Consider the following 22,860-nt stretch of genomic DNA (forward strand, 5'->3'; position numbering starts at 1 on the left):
CGAATCAATGATCTATTACCATTAACTAAAGTGGATCGTCCCCTAAAGGTTCACTCTGTGTGGTACAGCTCTATGGGTTCTCACAAAAGCAAGGCGTTCTGTACCCACCACCACAGTCTCATGCAGAAGAGTTTCACACCCCCGAAATCCTCTGTGCTCTAGCTGTTCATCCCTTCCCTTGTCCCTTTGGAACACCTGACAATTACTAATCTCTTTATTCTGTCTCCTATAGTTTTGCCTTCACAGTATATGATATAGCTGGAATCATGCAATATGTAACTTTAAAAAACAATTATTTTTTATTGGACAGAGGAGCCTGGTGGGCTACAGTCCACGGGGGTCGCAAAAGTCGGACATGACCGAGCGACTAAGCAACCACAGTGCAGAGTAAGTCTGCAGGTCAGGTACTGTCAGTCCTTTGATATCGTGTTCTTCCCTGTCAATATCATGGTAGCTGTTTTGGAGTTTTTCCTTCTTGGTATAAAGTTTGTAATCAGTTTGTTGATATTCTCAGAATATGGAAATACTTTTAAAAGTAGCAATTCTAGCAATACCACTCTTGGGCATACACACTGAGGAAACCAGATCTGAAAGAGACATGTGCACCCCAATGTTCATCGCAGCACTGTTTATAATAGCCAGGACATGGAAGCAACCTAGATGCCCATCAGCAGACGAATGGATAAGGAAGTTGTGGTACATATACACCATGGAATATTACTCAGCCGTTAAAAAGAATTCATTTGAATCAGTCCTAATGAGATGGATGAAACTGGAGCCCATTATACAGAGTGAAGTAAGCCAGAAAGATAAAGAACATTACAGCATACTAACACATATATATGGAATTTAGAAAGATGGTAATGATAACCCTATATGCAAAACAGGAAAAGAGACACAGAAGTACAGAACAGACTTTTGGACTCTGTGGGAGAAGGTGAGGGTGGGATGTTTCGAGAGAACAGCATGTATATTAACTATGGTGAAACAGACCACCGGCCCAGGTGGGATGCATGAGACAGGTGCTCGGGCCAGGTGCACTGGGAGGACCCAGAGGAATCGGGTGGGGGGGGAGATGGGAGGGGGGATCGGGATGGGGAATACATGTAACTCCATGGCTGATTCATGTCAATGTATGACAAAACCCACTGCAATGTTGCGAAGTAATTAGCCTCCAACTAATAAAAATAATTGAAAAAATAAAAAAATAAAATAAAAAGTAGCAATTCTAATTAGAGATACCTAAGGGGCAGCAGAGGGTGAGATGGTTAGATAGCATCACCAACTCAAGGGACATGAATTTCAGCAAACTCCAGGCGACAGTGGATGACAGAGAAGCCTGGCATGCTGCAGTCCATGGGGTCACAAAGATTTGAACATGACTTTGCAACTGAACAACAACAACTGTCTTCACAGGAGCCTTTCTATACCATATTCATTTTCACACTTTGTGACACACCAGGGAACATTCTTTTTGGAAAGCCATGTGGTTAAAGTGACTGTTTTAAAAAGGTAGATTCTATAGTCAATAGTGGCAATAACACATTTGTACAATTTTAGTGCACTGAAAATTTTTTTTAAGATTTTTAATTGTGGTAAAATACACTTAAAATAGATAATCACAATGGTGTGATCACTCACCTAGAGCCAGACATCCTGGAATGTGATGTCAAGTGGGCCTTAGGAAACATCACTATGAACAAAGCTAGTGGAGGTGATGGAATTCCGGTTGAGCTATTTCAAATCCTAAAAGATGATGCTGTGAAAGTGCTGCACTCAATATGCCAGCAAATTTGGAAAACTCAGCAGTGGCCACAGGACTGGAAAAGGTTAGTTTTCATTCCAACCCCTAAGAAAGGCAATGCCAAAGAATGCTCAAACTACCACACAATTGCACTCATCTCACACGCTAGCAAAGTAAAGCTCAAAATTCTCCAAGCCAGGCTTCAACAATATGTGAACCATGGACTTCCAGACATTCAAACTGATTTTAGAAAAGGCAGAGGAACCAGAGATCAAATTGTCAACATCTGCTGGATCATCGAAAAAGCAAGAGAATTCCAGAAAAACATCTATTTCTGCTTTATTGACTATGCAGAAGCCTTCGACTGTGTGGATCACAAAAAACTGTGGAAAATTCTGAAAGATATGGGAATACCAGACCACCTGACCTGCCTCCTGAGAAATCTGTATGCAGGTCAGGAAGCTACAGATAGAACTGGACAATGAATAACAGACTGGTTCCAAATAGGGAAAGGAATACGTTAAGGCTGTATATTGTCACCCTGCTTATTTAACTTATATGCAGCGTACATCATGAGAAACGCTGGGCTGGATGAAGTAAAGCTGGAATCAAGATTGCCGGGAGAAATATCAATAACCTCAGATATGCAGATGACACCACCCTTATGGCAGAAAGCAAAGAAGAACTAAAGAGCTTGATGAAAGTGAAAGAGGAGAGTAAAAAAATTGGCTTAAAGCTCAACATTCAGAAAACTAAGATCATGGCATCTGGTCCCATCACTTCATGGCAAATAGATGGGGAAACAGTGGAAACAGTGACAGACTTGATTTTTTTGGGCTCCAAAGTCACTGCAGCTGGTGACTGCAGCCATGAAATTAAAAGACGCTTACTCCTTGGAAGGAAAGTTATGACCAACCTACACAGCATATTAGAAAGCAGAGGCATAACTTTGCCAACAAAGGTCCATCTAGTTAAGACTATGGTTTTTCCAGTAGTCATGTATGGATGTGAGAGTTGGACTATAAAGAAAGCTGAGCACCGAAGAATTGATGCTTTTGAACTGTGGTGTTGGAGAAGACCCTTGAGTTTCCCTTGGACTGCAAGGAGATCCAACCAGAGTCCATCCTAAAGGAAATCAGTCCTGAATATTCATTGGAAGAACTGATGCTGAAGCTGAAACCCCAAAATTTTGGCCACCTGATGTGAAGAACTGACTCATTTGAAAAGACCCTGATGCTGGGAAAGATTGAAGGCAGGAGGAGAAGGGGACAACAGAGGATGAGATGGTTGGATGGCATCACCGGCTCAATGGACATGAGTTTGAGTAAACTCTGGGAGTTGGTGATGGACAGGGAGGCCTAGTGTGCTGCGGTCCATGGGGTCGCAGAGTTGGATACGACTGAGCAACTGAACTAACTGACTGACACTTAAAATGTGTTAAGTGTATAGTAATGTTAATTATATACATATTGTTATGCAACTAATCTGCAGAACTCTTTCCATCTTGCAAAACTGGAAATCTATACTAATTAAAAAACAACTGTCCACTTCCTTCTCTCTCCAGGCCCTGGCAACAAACATTCTATTTTCCATCTCTATGAATTTGAAAACTCTATGTATGTCATATAGGCAAAATCATAAAAAATTTGTCTTTTTATGACTGGCTTATGGAAGTGGCAACCCACTACAGTGCTCTGGAAAATTCCATGGACAGGAGAGCCTGTTAGGCCATAGTCCATAGGGTTGCAAAGAGTCGGACACGACTGAGCGACTTCACTTCACTTCACTTATGTCACTTACAGGGCTTCCCTGGTGGCTCATATGATAAAGAATCTGCCTGCAATGCAGGAGACCCAGGTTTGATCTCTAGGTAGGGAAGATACTCTGAAGACAGGAAAGGCTACCTACTCCAGTATTCTTGCCTGGAGAATTACATGGACAGACAAGCCTGGCAGACTACAGTCCAGTGGATTGCGAGAAGTTGGACATGACTGAGTGACTAACACACACACACCCCCACACACAATATAGATATTTGTAAACTATATCTGAATATTTAGTCAATTACATTAGTAAATCTAGGATGTATTAATAATTTTTTAATAAATGACAATTTCAGGCATGGTTTTGGAAATATGGATTTAAGTAAGACTAGATTATGTTTAAATAAACAAAACCTGAATATAAAATAAAGTGTGGCTTGAATTTTTGTTCCTGTTGTTCAGTCACTAAGTCATGTCAGACACTGCTACCCCACAGATTGAAGTACGGCCGTATTATCCTTTACTATCTCCAGGAGTTTGCTCAAATTCATGTCCATCAAGTTGGCGATGCTATCTAACCATCTCATACTCTGTTGCCCCCTTCTCCTCCTGCCCTCAGGCTTTCCCAGCATCGTGATCTTTTCCAGTGAGCTGGCTTTTTGCATCAGGTGGCCAAAGTTCTGGAGCTTCAACTTCAGCATCAGTTCTTCCAAAGAATATTCAGGGCTGATTTCCTTTAGGATTGACTGGTTGGATCTCCTGCTGTCCAAGGGACTCTCAAGAGTATTCTCCAACACCGCAGTTCAAAGTCATCAATTCTTCAACTCTCAGGCTTCTTTATGGTCCAACTGTCACATCCACACATGACTACTGGAAAAACCATAGCTTTGACTATACAGACCTTTGTCAGCAGTGATGTCTCTGCTTTTTAATATGCTACCAAGATTTGTCATAGCTTTCCTTCCAAGGAGCAGGTGTCATTTAATTTCATGACTGCAGTCATGGTCCATAGTGATATTGGAGCCCAAAACAATAAAATCTGTCACTGACTCCACCTTATGCCATCCTATTTGCCATGAAGTGATGGGATCAGATACCATGATATTAGTTTTTTTTTTATTATTATTATTATTGCATTTCAAGCCAGCTTTTTCACTCTCCTCTTTCACCCTCATCAAGAGGCTCTTTAGTTCCTCTTCAATTTCTGCCATTAGATCTGCATATCTAAGGTTGTTGATATTTCTCCCTGAAATCTTGATTCCAGCTTGAAATTCATCCAGCCTGGCATCTCAAATGATGTACTGTGCATATAAATTAAATCAGCAGGGTGACAATATACTGTCTTGACTTACTCCTTTCTCAATTTTGAACCAGTCAATTGTTCCATGAATCTGAATCTTTAGAATGATGATGTTGTTAACTCTGATATGCTCAAGTTTGAGAGTAACTTTTGAAAATACAATTATTAAACAAAAATATCCAAGAGAAGAACAACTGAAGGTCACAAGATTTGCTGAATGCCAAATATGAGGGTGATTGGCAATATGATGGGTAAAGTAAGATGTTGTCTGATGCAAAGAAACAAAAGCAAATTCAAATAGCTTGATCTATTTTGATGGGAGAAATATAAACCCAAAGCATGTGAATTAAAATATTAGAAAAGATACTCATGGCCTTAGGGGAACAAAAAAGGAACAAAAAGATAATCATAAATGTGGTGCTGAGTCATGTCAGTGGCCCACAGCCCCAAGCTTCCTTGACTCTGTGAGGTGTTTTGTTGCAGATCAGTCCTGGCCCTGGGCTCCCAAATTACAGTTGTTGAGCTATCATTTATGAATTGATATAAATATCTATTATTTTTACTCACATTTTATGTCAGCTTCAGTGTAATGTTTTCAGCAAATAGTATTTACCTGGTATTGAACCAAAAGTTGGTATTTTCAACATTAAATCCTATCTTCACACTTCAGAGTTTTGGGATTTAGAGAACAGATTGCTGATCTGTGTACCTCTTTCTTCCATGGTTTTTAGTCTGAGACTCTGTTGGCTAACATCCATTAGCCTTCTCTGTCCTATGCTATAGAAGTCATACCATTCCCTTCCTGTTTTGGTTTCTCCTCTCTGATTGGTCTCCCGCTCTTTTACATCTTCCTTACAGTGTCACTACAGAAATCTTATACAGTTTTACAGGTAAAGCTGAATCATGGCTTTGTATGGGGTGGGGGTGGGGGGCGGTGGCTAGTGCTACTGCTAAAGGTGTAATTCAGGATGTAGTATACATATTGTAGCCCTGACTTCTGGGTCAGGTATACTGGCCTAGATGACTGGAGCATTCCTTTGATAGCTGGGTGATGTTGGGCAAGTCATTTTTGCCTTTCTGAGCCTCAGTTTCTTCTATTTTATATATCTCCCAGGGTACTTACAGGATCAAATGGGACCAAGTACAGGCATAAAAATACATGTCTTTATTTCTTCTGATATAAAAATCAACACATATTCATTGTAAAAAAGTATAAAAGCAATATGAAATGGAAAGCAAAATTTCTAGAAATAACCACTAAGGCTAGCTTGGTTATATTCCTCTAGATTTTTCCCCCTCCTCTGACTAATAACATGCGATACAATTACAAAAGCAAAATAATTCTGCATGCTACATTTTCTCTTGTTTCATTCCCTTTGTACATTGTGACATCTTTCCAGGTCAGTGCTTAGAGAGTTACCACATTCTTCTTCATGCCTCCATAGGATCCTAATTGCATGGGTGCCCCCATATATTAATTATTCAATCCATTTTATAGTGGCAGTCATTTCCCCTTGTTTCCAATGTTTTACTCAAACTTGTTTCCAATTTTTAACTTTTTGAAACAAAATTGCAGCGAATAACTTTGTGTTTGGTAGTTTTGCATACTTGAATGATTATTTCCATATTTTAAGGAAAGGAATTGCTGTGTCAAAGGTATGAGCATTTAAATTTTAATGGATATTGCAAATTTGAACAAGTGTTTTAAAGCCATGGGGCTCCCTGGGAATATCCAGTACTAAACTAGTTTCTAGAAAACAATGAGCAAGTGGAGGTCATAGGATGGTACTGGGAACACAGAGTGTGTTTAGGCACATGTCATTTAACCTCTCTGTGCCTCAGCTTCTTCATCTGCAAAGAGGAGATTTAATGAAGATTTAGATGAAAAAGGCAGAGTTAAGGCCAGTAATAACCAATGGCTTTCAGGTAAGACTTTCTAATAGCTCTCCACCCGCTGGACCCAGTTTCTCCATGGTGTGGGTTTGAGTCTGCTCCTCTGCATTGAGTGCAATCATTGTCTCATTGCTCCGATTTTCTAAGTGGAATTAAATGACTCTGTCTCCCTGTGACCATGGTTAAAAAAATAAGTTTCATCTCTGGAACGTTTTGAGGAGCTTTTCCCCTTGTTAAAACTGTTTGTACATAAAGGTAAAATCATGATTCAGATAAATATAAGATGAACAATGTGGAAGATTTCATTTATTAACTCATTAATTAGTGAGAAAACAAGATATTACTACTGGTTCAAAAGAGAATTTAAAAAACCACACACAGATACAGGCCGTCAGGAATGCTGAAACGGATTTACAAATAGATGCAAAACTGGTCAATATTTACTGGGAGATAACAAATGTGTCCCACTGGACAAAATTTATTTGCATTTCAGTGGACAAGAATCATTTGCACTACAACCTGTGTTAGTCTCCTAGGGCTGCATAAGAAAGTCCCACAAACTGAGTGACTTAAAAGAATAGCAATTTGTGTTCTCACAGTCTGGAGGTTAGAAGTCCAAAATGAAGATATTGGCTGGACCAAGCTCTCTCTGATACCTATAGAGGAGAATCCTTGTGGTCTTTCTCAGCTTCTGATGGTTTGCTGACAGTTCTTGGCATTCCACTGCTTGGAGCTGTAGCATTTCAATCTCTGCCCCCATCACCACATGTTGCGTCCCTTTATGTGTCTGTATTTCTGTTTCTTTTCTTTTTTATACAAGGACACAAGTCATATTGGATTAAAGACCCACTGTACTCCAGCATGATCGTAACTATTAATATCTGCAGTGACCCTATTTCTGAAAAAGTCACATTCTGAGGTACCAAAGGTTAGGACTTCAATATATCTTTTTAGACAACATAATTCAACTCATAATGCTACCTTCCACAAGTACATATTTGTAAAATAGCTCAAAGGTAACAAGGCACTCTATCTTGTAACTGCCCATTTCGGTCTTTCAGTTTTTCCTAATACCTTTCCTAAGTGAAGTGACTCAGTTGTGTCCAACTCTTTGTGACCCCAGGGACTGTAGCCTACCAGGCTCCTCCATCCATGGGATTTTCTAGGCAAGGATACTGGAGCGGGTTGCCATTTCTCTAAATGTGGAGATCTATACTCCACACTGGTCACCACTGCCACGCTTGATGAAAGGCAGGAAGCTTTACTGTTTCTGGATTAGTTGGGTACAGAGGCCTTTGCAGCAGCTCAGAGCTCTTGTGCTCAATTCCAGGTGCTACTGTAACGTTGCCAGGTAACCAAGACACACTACTGAGGTGATGCTCCAGAAGATTGCTGCTGCAAGGGTGAGGCCAGTGTCTGCATTGCACAGGAGAACAAATCTGACTCCCTGTTAGATCTGTTTCTTTTACTTTAACCTCTGTATTCTATTGTGTTAGCTTTGAGTTAAGAATGTCGCCTGGGATTCCCAGGTGGTGCTAGTGGTAAAGAACCCGCCTGCTAATGCAGGAGACATAAGAGACACGGGTTCAATCCCTGGGTTGGGAAGAGCCCCTGGAGGAGGGCATGGCAACCCACTCTAGTATTCTTGTCTGGAGAATCCCGTGGACAGAGGAACCTGGCGGGCTACAGTTCATAGGGTCACAAAGAGTCGGACCCGACTGGAGTGACTTAGCATGCATGCACACAAGAATGTTGCCTACAGCCTGAAATATATAGGAGAGCTGGTTCTGTGACTTTTAAGGGTACAACACTTTCCCATTCATATAAATGGTTTCAGAACAGAGAATAACACTTGTCCTGTTGGAGGTTTACAGGAACATTGTGACCTGACCTATATGAACAGTTATAAGAGCAAAGGATTCCTATACCAAGAAGTTTGCAACAACCAATCACACCCCTCCTCAATTTAGCCTTTGAAAAGACTTTGCTGAAATCCTTCAGAGTTTGGGGTTTTTGAGGGCACAGGCCCCTCTCTCCTTTCCTGGCCCTGAAGTGAACTTTCTCTGCGCCAAACTCCATGTTTTGGTTTGGCCTCACTGTGCATTGGGCATATAGATTTGCGTTCAGTAACGTTCGCTTTTTCTAAAGTGTCCAAATTCTACCTTGTTCTCCGCCTCGGGGGCATCCAGTGTTTGCTCTGCCCCTCCCACACTCTGTTCCTTTCCTGGCCAATATCTTAAGGTGCCTGTAGAGACTCTCCTTCTCTCTCTCCTCTCTGGGATGAGAGTCAGAGGATAAACTTTCTTTCTAACTCATTCTTGTAGCATATATTTACAGCCAGCCCTGAACAGGGAACACTGTGATGGGCTTTTGCCTCAAAAGACTCTGAATTTACAGTCATGCTGCCTTTGGAGAATGGAGACCAGACTGGTGAGTTTGAGAAGGGTTGACATTGAGTGACAGAGGTTTCCAGGAGCTCAGCTTGGGTTATGGTGGAGCGCTCCATTCTGATGATACCAATTGTATCACGTCAGTGCTTAAATTGCACCCCTCACGTAAAACTGCCTGCTCTTCTCTCCCTCCAGCTTATCCTTCTCTGGGAAGCAGTGGCAGCCAATTGGTGAGTAGCCAATAGGATCCTAGTTTCACTGCTTCTGACTTTTTTCCAACCACTGTAGGAAAACTGGGCTGGTGGTGCTTCTCAGCCTCTCTGCTTGTCCCCAGTGGATCATTTCATTAACCCCTGACTGCCTTGCCAGGCTTCTAGCAGTCTCTGTGTAGTTTGACATTCATTGTTTAGAAGTGCTTTGTCATCTTTAGCATATTTAATCTTAGCAGTTTGATGACATTTTTTTCCTAGTGAATACTCATTCATCTATATAGATTCCAAAACCTCGTGTGTGTGTGTGTGTGTGTGTGTGATCAGCTGTGTCCAACTATTTGCAACTTCATGGACTATAGCCCACCAGGCTCCTCTGTCCATGGGATTTTCTTGGCAAGAATACTAGAGTGGGTTGCCATTTCCTACTCCACGGGATCTTCCTGACCCAGGGATCAAAACCTGTATTGCTTTGCTTCTCCTGCATTGGCAAGCAGATTCTTTACCACTACACCATCTGGGACTACTCCAAAACCCCACAAAGATCCTAAATCTTTAGTAAAAATCAGCAGATTTTTAAAGAAATGATTTTACCTCCTTCTCCCACAGGTGGCATTTGGCAATGTCTGGAGACATTTTTACTGTCACAACTATGTGGCTGCTACTGATATCTGGTGGGTAGAGGCCAGAGGTACCACTAATATCCTACAGTACAGCAGACATGCCCCCACATCCCTCACAAACAATCATTAAGTCCAAAGTGTCAACAGTGCTAAAGTTGAGAAACCTTCTTTAAAAGAGACAATTACATTTTAAAAAATTACAAAATAATGCATGATCCTTATGGAAAAAAATTTAAATATAGACAAGCTAAAAAGAAAAACATAAACTTTCTGAAATCTCACAAAAGTACATTTCTGTTAAGGTTAAAACTATTTTTTTTTTTCTTAAAACTATGTGAAGAATAATTTGAATCCTTTCTCCTTCTCAGTAAAACTTAGAAGCAAAATATTTATTCTTGTTTATTTGTAACAGTCAATGAATTGAAACAAGTTGGCCCAAGTTCTTATGGGCTAGCAGGAGGGAAAAGCAAAGTTAACAAATAAGGACTAAAAGCTCTTTCTTTATTGCATTGGACTGATTTCAGATGGATTTCTAGATATGAGATGCCACCAGAAATGCAGAGCCAAGAGCCCTGCCAAAGGTGTAGGAAACTGCTTGGCCTCCTGCTTTCCAATGAGCCGCTGGAATGTGAAAATGCATTCGCAGCAGACTATGGGGCTTCAGGACGACGAGGAGGCTGGCTATTGGCTATTTTTAAAATGGAAGGCTTCTAAAATAGTAAGATGTTAAAATAATAACCTGTGAAAGGAGAGAGGCCTATCCATGGAGTAAAAAGCTGGAGACAATGCGGCACCAACTGGGGAGTGTCTCTGAGTGACGTTTTTGGCCACGTGAGCATACAGGAAAGTGGGTGGCTGAGCGTATGCGGGGACTCTGAGTCTGGCATCAGCTGAAGAGGAGCTGAGTGTGAGCTGACAAGTGTGGTCACAGAGAGAAGCAGGCCAGTGAGCACCCCGCTGCTCTGGTGCATCGTGGAGAAAGTGGAGTATTGAGGGGACCAGACGCATTTCCTCACCGAGAACTTCCTGAGCTCCCAGTCTGCGGCAGACTTTGTGCCGGGCTGTGTGTCAGGGACACGAAGATGAATTAGGTCTTTGTTAAGAGGAGGAAGACACAGAGTTCGCTGAGTTTGGGGCCACTTCTTTTACTTTCTTAAACAGGAAGTTGCCTGTTCTTGAAATTTAGGGCCGGGGCAAAAGTTTTAGCACTGCTTTTGTTCGACTAGGTTGTATCAACATAATTAACTGAGAGTGAATCTAGGCAGAGGCTGTCAGAAGTTTATCCAAAGAGTTTTATCTTGTAGAGGAAGCATGATGGGCTGGGTCAGTGCCTCTTTGTGAATTAAGTTCCCTCAGCTGAAAAATGGCTCAGATCTCAGGCTGTCTAAGTGGCTGCAGACAGCAAGGCAGATGTGAATAAGAGCAAGTCAGCAAAGAAGGAGTGAGAAGCTGAGGTCTGAGATCGAGGGTGGAGTGGAACTGAGTAATAGCTTGTTTAAATTAAAAAAATTTAGGTGACATCAGTGTGGTTTGTAACTGGACACTCTATACTTGTAATCTACCCAATGGCTATGTAATTAAGCAAATTATTACGGAAAATCTGAGACAGAAATAAAAGTAGAAAGAATAATATAAAGAAGCTAATGTACTCATCACCCAGTTTCACCAATTTTTAATAAATGGCCCATTTTGTTTCCGTTCTCCCCAACCTACTCAATTCCCCAGTACTTCTGAAGCAAACTCCAGACAGTTTATTATTTCATTTGTGTATGTTGCAGTATGTATCTCTAAAAAGACATAGAAACAGTCTGAATTTCAGTTCTTCGTGTACTACAGAGCTAAGCTGTAAGTAACACTGTCAGTGTGAATGACTGAGAGAAGGGCAAGTATTGCCCCCTCACTCGGCTCCGTCCGCTTCTCCCAGGTTGAGGTGAAGGCCCTTAACTGTGCTTCCTTAGAGCCCTGTGCAAACCTGGATCACTGCTCTCCACATGCTGTGTCTCTGGTGTGTGTCCTCTGCTAGTGTGACACTGATACTTACTGCCCAATAAATATCCGCGTGCTCCCCGCATTTCCTAGCCTCCCTTGGGGTTAGGCTGGGGCCATGTGACCACTTCAGGCCAATGGCATGTAAAGTGAAAAGTGAAAGAAAGTGGGACTAACAGGACACTTCTGAGTCCAAGCCTTGAAACACGAGTGTGCCACCACTGAGTTTGATACCAGGCTGGACTTTATCTGAAGACATTGCACCTTTTTCTTCTAAGCTGGCCCATTCCTTGTGGCTAAAGCTAGGAGCTTAATCTTAGCAAATGCCAGGAATTAGGTGGCCTTTAAAAGAAGCCTTCTCTGGGTTATCCTTGGCAGAAGTAAGAACACTTTTAAAGAACCCACTTTTGCATTTGGCCCACATTTGGGAGAAAAGGATTATTATTTTGAGGGATGTGGGAGAAATTATAGGGGAATTCCTCCCTGACTCCTCCTTGGCTTCTCTTCTTTAAATCCAGTGATGTTATAAAGGATCTCAGCTTCTGCCACAGAGAATTTCCAGGAGGGATGCCTACTCTGGTTTCTTTTTCTTTTTTTTTTTAAGGTACTTATTACTGTGATGCTGATTCTGCCATAGTGCAGAGCGCAGAGCAGCAGTGAACATTCGGAAAAAGCAAACATTTTTCAAAAGTGAGCTTCTCCTTGCTATTCATTTCTATGATACAGTATGAGACAGAGATGTAATGAAGTTATTTCTAGAAGATAAAAATGAGTAATTTACTTTATAGTGGTCGTAAATCTTTAACGGCAACATATTTTTGTTTAAAAAACATATTACTATGAATCTATTCTACAGACATAAAATGTCCCAGTAAATAAGGATAGATGTGTGAAAGATAGCAAAAATACAAAAATGAAATATCAATGTCTATTGATAGAGGACAGCTGAATAAATTATGATTCATCCATGCAATGCAATATTACACAACTATTAAGAAGACAAGTTTGATCTATGTATATTGCCTGGGAAGATGTTTATAATGTTATGAGAAAAAAAAGTTTGCAGAGTACTTTATATGATATGATGCTATTGTTTCTTAAAAGGAGCAAATCCCACATGTGTGAATATATGTTTGTGTGAACCTAGTGAATGAATGCAAAGACACACACCAGCCGTTAACTTGGATTTTCTTTTGTGGTTGTTGTGGGAGCAGAGCTGAAAGGAAGTCTATTCATTTCCTTATAAACTACTTTTGCGTTGATTGATTTGTTTCCGTGAGTATGTTATATAGCAAAAAATAATTATGGAAAGGCTTAATTTTAAATTATAATAGAAGCATAATATATGTATTGAGAGAAAAATGCAACATAAATCTTCTTGTTGCTTGTAAGTTCTTGCTTACAAAGTAGTTTTTATTCTAACAACTTGTGGATGTCAAGTTCACAAGTATAAATCTAAAGTGGGTACTCTGGCTGATAGGATAAGCCACGCAAATTTAGAAGGCTTTGATCTAAAGAGAGTGAGAAAAAGCTGGGAAGGGTCATGATTTGGCGCAATGAAGGTGAGGCCATGTATTATTAAAGGGGTGAAGTGATATAGTAGCCTTGTGGGCTGCCAGTGCCTGTTAGGGCCAATCGTGTTACTTTCATGTTGGGAGAAATCTTGTCTGATTGGTTCCAAGGCCCAACAGATGAGTTGCACAACTTACAGACATAGTTTCTGAAACTAAAGCACTTACTGTGAGAGACAAGGCAAGGAAAAACGTGGAGGGGCCTTGGGGGAGGGGCTGAATGAGTGGTTACACCCTGACATATACCGTGAGGACACATGGGGAGAATTTTATAGAAATGAAATCTCTACTCTGAAGTGCAGCATTCAACGCTCCTCTTCTCACCTCACTACCTTACCATGCTCATCTTAAGGGTTATCTGGTGGCAACAAGCAGAATCTTGGGGCTTCCCTGGTGGCTCAGCTGGTAAAGAATCTGCCTGCAATGCAGGAGACCCCGGCTTGATTCCTGGGTTGGGAAGATCCGCTGGAGAAGGGATAGGCTACCTACTCCAGGATTCTTGGGCTTCCCTGGTGGGTCAGTTGGTAAAGAATCCACCTGCAATGTGGGAGACCGGGATTCGACCCCTGGGTTGGGAAGACCCCCTGGAGGAGGGCATAGCAACCCTCTCCTGTATTCTTGCCTGGAGGATCCCCATGGACAGAGGAGCCTGGTGGGCTACAGTCCATGAGTTGGACATGACTGAACAACCAAGCACAGCACACAAGCAGAAGCTCATTCAAATGATCTCTGGTGAAAAGAGGATCCATTGTAAAAATATAGGGCAATCTCATCAAACCCAGTTGTAGGAAGTGCATATGGGCCTCCTAAGCACTGAAAAACGGTCAGACAACTGCTCTTTCACTTGTCTGCATGTGGGCCAGCCTGGTATCTTTCATATCTGTTTCTCAGACCTAGTTCAGATATAATCTCTGATATGTAACATATCCAGAGATCTCAATTAAAAATGAATTATTTCTTCCTTTGGGGCCTCCACAATTTGTATTTACACTTCATACACCCCACATGTGTGTCTTTGTGCATTTGCTTCTCCACCCACCTTCCCATGAGTGGGGTCACATCTCGCTTATCCCTACCCCCAAAACTTTCCCAGCAGTGGCGGGGGGTTCACAGATACTTCCTGAATTCAGGCACCCTACAGATTATTGAATCATGAATGCCTGAATTTATTTCCTCATTACCATCACCATAAAATGATGGAAAAGATTTTACCATTCTCTCTTACATTCAGAGAAATCACCTCTTCCATAATTTTTTCCTCATGGAAGCATGAAAAGATATAAGGACAACCATGTATTTGCACTTCTGTTTTCCAGAGAAAATGAGAAGTACCCCCCAAAGGTAGTTTTTCCATGAGTTCTCAGTAAATCAAAATTATTTTAAAAATAGTATCCTTATGCCCGATTAGGTTCCTTAGGGTTAGGCCTAAAGTTGCCCAAAGATTCACTTGGGCAGTATAAACAACAGTAATTACTTCTTCAGTGTCCGTAGTCCATTTTTTGTTGGTTGGTTTGGTTTTTGGTGCTACCTGAATGATAAAAGGGCCATGTCAGCTCAGATGAGCTACTGTCCTTATTATGTCACCCTTGGCAAACGTCTATAATCCCTGACCTTCTTTTTCTCTCACACCCCATGTTCAACCCATCAGGATATCCTACTTTTGAAATATCTGGGGAATCTGGCCATTTCTTGTTCCTTTCACTGTGACCACACACCCTTTACCAAGATCACTGCAAAACCCTCTTCATGTGTCTCCTGTGACTACCCATTCTCTTCTGGGTATAGTGGCAACACAGATCTCTGAAAACACAGTTCAGATCTTGCTACTCCTTTGCCAACAATCCCATTTCACTAGAAGAAAACCCAAATCCTTCTCTAGACTGATGTGGGTCCTGAACAATCCCTCCACTTATTTCCCTGACCAGAGGCCAGAGGTCGGAAATCAAGGTTTTAATGGGACCATGATGGTGGCCCAGATATTCTTGGCTGTGGCAGCATCACTTTGATCTCTACCTCCATTTTCATGGGACTATCTTCCCTCCATGTCTGTGTATCTCTGCATGGTATGCTCCTTCAGTGGCTGTGTCCAGATTTCCTTCTTCTTATGAATGCACCAGTCATTGCATCAGTGTACTTCCTAATGACCTCATCTTAACTTGATTACATTAGCAAAGATCATATTTCCAAATAGGTCACAACAGATCTTCTCTTTTGGTGGTGGTGGGGGGGGGGGGGTTGCAGAAGAGAGGATGGCACAATTCAACCTATAACAAACATCAGGCTGCTTCCACTCCTATCAGTTATCTTCTTGGACCACTCCCTCAACTTCTTCAAGGCTTTGCTTAGATATCATCTTCTCCTAAGATTACCTTTCAGTGGAGCCTCTTCTGATGACCTCTTTTAATACTCCAATCTACCCCAGCCCTATGCACCAACTTCCAATATCTTTTAAGCTGTTTTGTTTTAAGCTGTTCAAGGTCACTCCCCTGACCTTGAGGAGTGGAGGAGATCATCTCTGGCTATTATTCACTCATACATTTCATCTTCTATCACCATGCCTGGCACACAGACACTCAATATATATTTGTAGAACTAACTGATTTTTTCTGTATTTTTAAAAGGAAAATGTATATTTGTATTTCTGGAAATTCACTATTTTCTAACAGTTCAGTTCATTTCAGTTGCTCAGTCATGTCTAACTTTTTGCAACCCCTCATACTGTAGCACGCCAGGCTTCCCTGTCCATCACCAACTCCCAGAGCTTGCTCAAACTCATGTCCATCAAGTCAGATGGACAAGCAGAGATATCATCCTTCTCATCCGCTGCCATCCCCTTTTCTTCCTGTCTTCAATCTCTCCCAGCATCAGCTTTTTTCCCAAAGAATCAGTTCTTTGCATCAGGTGGCAAAGTATTGCATTTTCAGCTTCCGCATCAGTCCTTTCAATGAACATTCAGGACTGATTTCCTTTAGGATGGACTGGTTGGCTCTCCTTGCAGTCCAAGGGACTCTCAAGAGTCTTCTCCAACACCACAGTTCAAAAGCATCAATTCTTCGGTGCTCAGCTTTCTTTATAGTCCAACTCTCACACTCATACATGACTACTGGAAAAACCATAGCTTTGATTAGATGGACCTTTGTTGGCAAAGTAATGTGTCTGCTTTTAAATATGCTGTCTAGATTTAATATGCTGTCATAGCTTTTCTTCCAAGGAGTAAATGTCTTTTAATTTCATTTCTGCACTAATTGTCCGCAGTGATTTTGGAGCCCAAGAAAATACAGTCTCTTATTGTTTCCATTGTTTCCCCATCTATTTGCCATGAAGTGATGGGACCAGATGCCATGATCTTACATTTCTGAATGTTGAGTTTTTCTAACGGTATTGTCTATTTTAAAAAAAGTTAAATTTTGGGTTGATGCCATACTGAAACACAGTATGTGATCAAGACTTCTGTGAAACTTTTCCTAGGCCTCTTTTCCATACATATATTATTTGTTCTGGGTGCTTTAAGAAATGGCAATCCACATCCTTACATTTTTCAATCCCATACTTAGGACAAAATATATAACAGTTTTGGGTTGTGGTTTCAATTAGCATAGCAAACCCAGTACATATTTTCTCCCTGGCATCTAGATGAAAGAGGCTGTTTTCACTTTCTAGCCCAGTTTTTATTTCTGCTTTCTCTTTTTCTCACTAAAAACATCTATGGTATCCACAATGTACTGGTAGGTTAAAAAAGCAAGTCATCAACTTATTGGCAAAGCAGAAATAGAGTTACAGAGGTAGAGAACAAACTTATGGTTACAAATAGGAATGCGGGGGCATGGGATGAACTGGGGGATTGGGACTGACATATATACACCAGTATGTATAAAATAGATAATTGACGAGAACCTACTGTTTAGCACAGGGAACTCTACGCAATGATCTATGGTGACGCAAAAGGGAAGAAAACCTAAGAAAGAGTGGAAGTATGTATACGAATAACTGATTCACTTTACTGTATGTAGAAACACAACACTGAAAATCAACTATGCTCCAATAAAACTTTAAAAAAAAAACCAAGTCATCAAACAGAATCTACATTATTATTCTATTTTTGCAGGTTAAAACCAACATAGGTATAGATCACATATGTTTCATATGAAAAGGAAAGAGTTTGAAATGATACACATCAAAACTAGGATAGGGAGAGGGTTTTCCTCAAGAGAGTGAATTTTCCACGGCAGAAGGAACGAAGCGGCTGGATAGTGAACACAGCATGTTCTTCCAACAGGAAGCCTAAAGAAGAAACCTTGTGCTTTTCTATTTACTGTCCTGGAAGCCAAACATGAATATGAATACAGGTCTCAGCCATGTTTTTAAAATGTGTCCTGAAAGACCAGAAGGAGATATATTGGGTTGGCCACCCCAATAAATACAGCCCAATAAATGGCCACCCCAATAAATGACCAACTGTGGTCATCCTGGTGTGGTGGGATTTCAGTTGATTTTTTATAGAGTATTTTGCTTTTATTTTTTTACTCTATTAACAACAGGTATCCAGGTAGATGGTGTTGACCAGGGACAGGCATGTCTTGGTGCCTTTCCTCTCCTGGCCCCTCTCCTGCCATGTGGAGATGAGGGTCTCTGTTAATGGACTCCTACATAGTGTATTCACCCCTGCACATTCCTTCCAAGAGGGGCAGCCCCTCTAAGGCTCCAGACCCAAGCCCCCACTTTAGAGATATGGAAGTTCAGCAGACTCAGGGCTGGTGAGGGTTTCATAGCCCAGAGAGGATTTGGGAAAGGGACTACACTGAGAAATCCACCTCACTTTGTGTTGGGTTCACAATCCCATCCCCCTGTCCCGAGGAGTCAAGTAGAAAGGGGTCATGAGGGCTGACCTGACCAAAGTGATTCTTGAAATGGCAGGGCCCAGACTCTAGATGTGTCCATTGTTCAGCTTCTCCAATTCTAGGTAGGCAGTACACTCTGCCAGAGTCCAGAGCGTAGTGTCTCTGGCAAAATGAATTCTGGGTTTGATATGGAGGTTGCCAGAGCAGAATGTGAGATAGGGGTTCTCAAAAGCTGGCATGCCTTATGATCACCTGAAGAACTTCCCCACTTTCACTCACAGTGAGTTCACACTGATGAAATAAAAATTCTTATTCTAAGGCAAGTCAAGGAACATTTAAACATAAAAAGTTTTCTCTGCTCTTCGGCTTCCTCTCCCTCCTTTGTTGTGCATTGTGTACTTGCATTAAGCACTGAGCAAGCCTCCCACTGGCAGAAATACCTGCTCAACGATAAAGAACATTCTCTTACCACCACCAAGACAACTCCTCAAAGATAACATTCCTTCTTATTCTAATAAGGGGTCATGCTGACCCATCACTTGGTACTTGCAGATCTGGATTGTGCGAACTAACATTTAAGGTACAGCTCTCAAAAATGTATGTAACCGTGCTTTGACCTCAAATGAGTGGAATAGTTCTTGGAGCTTTCTGAGAGGCTCTTCCTAGGTTATAATTCTCAATTTGACGGGAATAAAATTTCCCATTTCTGTCAGAGGTTGATTAATTTTCACCGGCAGTACTCTGGGCCTAGGAAGTAGAATTTGAATAAATATTCCTATGATGTTTTTCAACACCAGTTCCCTGACAGGATCCTCCTATCCTGCACGAACTATATGTCCTTAGTGTCAGGCTCCACAGGTTTAAGGAATCAGTCTCAGAAGATGCTCTCACTTCAGATGTCAGTTACCAGTCCAGGTGCCCAGGCCACCCATACTTTCCTATGATTTGGCTTCAAATTCAATGGTTCCCATACCAACCCCCTCTCCTGGCCCCCATTTTCAATAATTCACTGAAATGACTCATATAACTCAGGAATGCTCTGTACTTACAATTATAGTCATCCCTCAGCATCCTCAGGGGACTGGTTTTGTGAGACCCCACGGGTATTAAAATCCACCAATGAGCAGGCCCCAGATGTAAAATGGCGCCAGGCCTGTGAATACAGTAAATCTTCCAAATGTGCGGGGGTTTCATATCTGCAGATCCAATCAACCACTGACCTTCAATTAGCAGCTACTCGAATCTTCTGATTTGAAACCTGTGGTTATAGACAGTTGACTGCACTGCTTAATAACAAATGATACAACTTGGGATAAGACAAAAGTATTATGAATGTTACAACTCTGTAGGGTAAGTAGGAAGCTGGGGGCACAGAGAGTCTGTGCTATCTCTGGGTGTGCTACCCCTGGGTGTACTACCCTCTCAGCCCATGAATGTGTTCACAAATTTGGAACCTCCCTGAACCTCATTATTCAAGCGTTGGTATCCAGGCTTCGGTAGTGGGCACAGTTGATTACATCCTTTGCTGTGATTGAACTTGATCTCCAACCCCTCTCTCCTCCAGGAGGTGGCACTGCAAGTTCCATCCCTCTAAATACATATTTGGTCTTTCCGTTGTGGCCAGCCCTTTCCCAGAAACGCAGGGTCAACCGAGAGTCACCTTGCTAGTAGACACTCAAGTATGGCTCAAAAGGGGTTTGTTATGAATATCAAACATGCTTCTATCACTCAGAAAATTCCAAGATTTTTAGTATCTCTATGCCAAGAACCAGGGACAAAGAACCATGTATTTGTGATTCTGATACAGGTGATTCTCACACACTGAGAACCACTGCGTAGGAAGATATTGATAATACTTGAAAAATCTAAGTATCAGCACCGTTTTTGCCAAGAAGAGAATTTTTTAGATGTAGGTGTCTCCCTGCCTTATTAGCATCCTTCCCTCCTCTTCACTGAAGTTGCAGCCCATTTCTCAGTCCCCACCGAGCTCCCCCTTCTTGGTGTTCCAAGGTGTAGTCCTGATTTGCAGAATTCTCTTTGGCCTGTTATACATTCAAAATGCTCCTTAATTCTTGTGTGTGTCTGCCTGTCTTATCTACCCAGCTGTCTATGGACATTGCCTTACAATTTATGGAGCCCTGATGCAAGATTTCTTATCCTTAGAATATGGTGCTAACTCAAAGGAAGCTCTCAATAAATGCTTAATGGGATTAAGTGAAAGTATGGATGCTGGGCCTAATTTTTAATAGGAAGGTGCAAGTGGCTTGTGTATAATTTGGACAACATAAATTTTTGCCAATTACCTGAGTGACTCAAACATTATGATTAAATTTCTTACCTTGAAGCAGGTAATTAGTAATGAATGTCTAAGCAAAACTTGTACTTTGCAATGACCACAATGAAATACTAGGAAACCAACTTGAGGTACAGTAAGTATGATGACCAGTGGAATGATCACTAGACTTGAAATCAGAGAACATAGGGTCACAGTCTTCATCTGTTCATTGACAACTGTGAGGTCTTGGGGCAAGTTGCTTGCTTGAGAGTTTCATTCACTTACTCAATATTTCAACCTTGCATCATTGAGAGCCTATCGTCTGCTGGGCAATGTGCTAATAGATGGGCGTCTTCCCATTTTATAATTTTACTTGAAGAAAAATCACAGAAGTGTGTCTTCCTTGGCAATTGCATCTGTCAACCTCTCGACCTCCTTCCCAGGGTTCTTGAGCTCTAAACCCTCATTGTCGTTCAGTCAGTCATGTCCAACTCTTTGCGACCCCAGGACTGCACCACGCCAGACCTTCCTGTCCTTCACCATCTCTTGGAGTTAGCTCAAACTCATATCCACTGAGTCGGTGATACCATCCAACCATTTCTTCCTTTGTCATCCCCTTCTCCTCCTGCCTTCAGTCTTTCCTAGCAGCAGGGTCTTTTCTAGTCAGTCAGCTCTTAGCATCACGTGGCCAAAGTATTGGAGCTTCAGCTTCAACATCAGTCCTTCCAATGAATATTCAGGGTTGATTTCCTTTAGGATTGATGTTTTGATCTCCTTGCAGTCCAAGGGACTCTCAAGAGTCTTCTTCAGCATCACAATTCAAAAGCACCAATTCTTTAGTGCTCATGGTCCAGCTTTCACATCCATGCATGACTACTAGGAAAACAATATCTTTGACTATATGGACATATGCCGGCAAAGTAATGTCTCTGCTTTTTAATACATTGTCTAGGTTTGCCATAACTTTTCTTCCAAGGAGCAAGTGTCTTTTAATTTCTGCCTGCAGTCACTGTCCACAGTGATTTTGGAGCCCAAGAAAATAAAGTCTTTCACTGTTTCTGTTGTTTTTCCATCTATTTGCCATGAAGTGATGGGACCGGATGCCATGATCTTTGTTTTTTGAATGCTGGGTTTTAAGCCAGCTTTTTCACTCTCCTCTTTCACTTTCATCAAGAGGCTCTTTAGTTCTTCTTTGCTTTGGGCTGTAAGGGTGGTGTCATCTGCATATCTGAGGTTGTTGATATTTCTCCCAGCAATCTCGATTCCAGCTTGTGTTTCATCCAGCCTGACACTTCTCATGCTGTACTCTGCATATAAGTTAAATAAGCAGGGTGACAGTATACAGCTTTTCCTAGTTTTGAACCAGTCCATTGTTTCATGTCCAGTTTTGATTGTTGTTTGTTGACCTGCATACAGGTTTCTCAGGAGGCAGGTAAGATGGTCTGGTATTCTCTTTATGAATTTTCCACAGTTTGTTGTGATCCACACAGTCAAAGGCTTTAGCACAGACAGTGAAGCAGAAGTAGATGTTTTTCTGGAATTCTCTTGCTTTTTCTGTGATCCAGTGGATGTTGGCAATTTGATCTCTGGCTCCTCTGCCTTTTCTAAATCTAGCTTGATGTGGAAGTTCTCAGTTCACACACTGTTGAAGCCTAGCTTGAAGGATTTTGAGCATGACCTTGCTAGCATGTGGAATGAGTGTAATTGTGTGGTAGGTAGTTGGAACATTCTTTGGCATTGCCCTTCTTTGGGACTGGAATGAAAACTGACCTTTTCCTGTCCTATGGCCATTGCTGAGTTTTCCAAATTTGCTGGCATATTGAGTGCAGCACTTTCACGGCATCATCTTTTAGGATTTGAAATAGCTCAGCTATAATTCCATCACCTCCACTAACTTTGTTCATAGTGATGCTTCCTAAGGTCTGCTTGACTTCATACTCCAGGATGTCTGACTCTAGATAAGTGATAACACCATTGTGGTTATCCTGGTCTTTAAGATCTTTTTTTGTATAGTTCTTCTGTGTATTGCCGCCTCTTCTTAATCTCTTCTGCTTCTGTTAGGTCCATTTCTGAACCCAGAAACACAGTTATCATTATTCTCCATGGCCTCTGAGGCCTTAGAGTCTATAAAAAAGGCTCAAGGTTGAGTAAGATTGTAGCATCAGAAAGGACATGAGAGATGGTCTAATTCACTTGAATTCAAATAAGGACAGGAGCCAGGATCCCAAATCAGTAATGGGAGGAGAGATGTCCAGAAAAGTTTCCAAT

Source organism: Dama dama, chromosome 18, assembly GCF_033118175.1.
Source record: "Dama dama isolate Ldn47 chromosome 18, ASM3311817v1, whole genome shotgun sequence".
In the NCBI taxonomy this organism is placed as follows: domain Eukaryota; kingdom Metazoa; phylum Chordata; class Mammalia; order Artiodactyla; family Cervidae; genus Dama; species Dama dama.